This window comes from Fukomys damarensis, unplaced genomic scaffold, assembly GCF_012274545.1.
Source record: "Fukomys damarensis isolate Sample0158 unplaced genomic scaffold, DMR_v1.0_HiC HiC_scaffold_24, whole genome shotgun sequence".
Lineage (NCBI taxonomy): Eukaryota > Metazoa > Chordata > Mammalia > Rodentia > Bathyergidae > Fukomys > Fukomys damarensis.
In genome coordinates, this window is record NW_022900936.1 from 4,504,368 (window position 1) to 4,505,637 (window position 1,270).

The window sequence follows — 1,270 nt, forward strand, 5'->3', positions numbered from 1 at the left end:
AATATATAAAGACCTGATTCAAAAATGGGTGCCTGAAATGAACAGACATTTTTCAGACAAAGAAGTAAAAGCAGCAAATAAATATATGAAAAAATGTTCCACATCACTGGTCATTCGAGAGATGCAGATGAAAACAACACTGAGATTCCACCTCACCCCACAAAGAATGGCTGCTATCAAGAAATCAACCAATAACAAATGTTGGCGGGGATGTGGGGAGAAAAGAACCCTTTTCCACTGTTGGTGGGAGTGCAGACTGGTGCAACCACTGTGGAAATCAATGTGGAGATGCCTTGGAGAACTAGGGTTAGATGTTCCATTTGACCCAGCCATCCCTGTTGTGCCTGAGCGCTGCATCCCCAAGAAGATCCACCACTCATGTATGCAACACACAAGAGCACTTTATTAGCACAGCATGCAGTGGGTCTGCCAGTCGGAGACTGGAGACCTTGAAAAGCAATTTCAAGCCGCTTTTATAGGGTTTGGGATACATTAGTCTTAGTAACAAGCTTTACCTCTATGATGATTGGTTAGTTATTACATTTAAATCCTATTGGCTGTTATTGGGGTGGTGAGGTATCCCGGGTGGCCGAGGTTCAAGGTTGTTACAGGGTGGCTGAGTTACAAGGTTGCTACGGGGTGGCTGAGTTTCAAGGATGCCAGGTGGTCTCATCTAATGGTTTTATACATTCTGTTGTTTTCTCAGGAACTAGTTTGCTTTGCTTAGCAGTCACAAGACAATTGGGTTCATTTTTAGATTCAGGCTCAGTATGAAATGGAGCCTTTTATTACAATATGGAGTTACTCTGGCCTCCACACCTCTGCTGGGCATCTTTCCAAAAGAATTAAAAGATTCATAACACAGTGATATATGCGCACCCATGTGTATAGTGGCACAGTTTGTAATAGCTAAATCTTGGAAACAGCCCAACTGCCCATCAAATGGGGACTGGATAAAGAAGATGTGGTTTTTCTATAAAATGGAGTAGTACTCAGCCATAAAGAATGAGAAACTAGTCATTCACAGGAAAATGGATGCATATTGAGGCCATACTCTTAAGTGAAACAAATAGGACAAACATGTGTAAATACCGAATAGTTTTTCTGGTGTGAAAAACTATTAATAAGATCCAAATTGTATAACTGACAACGTGAAATAGAAAGAAAAGGGCTAAAGGTGTAGGGGAAGTGGGAAGGGTAGGGGAAAGGAAATAAGGGAAAAGAAAAAATGGAAAGACTTTGTAAATAGGAGAGGGAGGAGCGGGTGAAG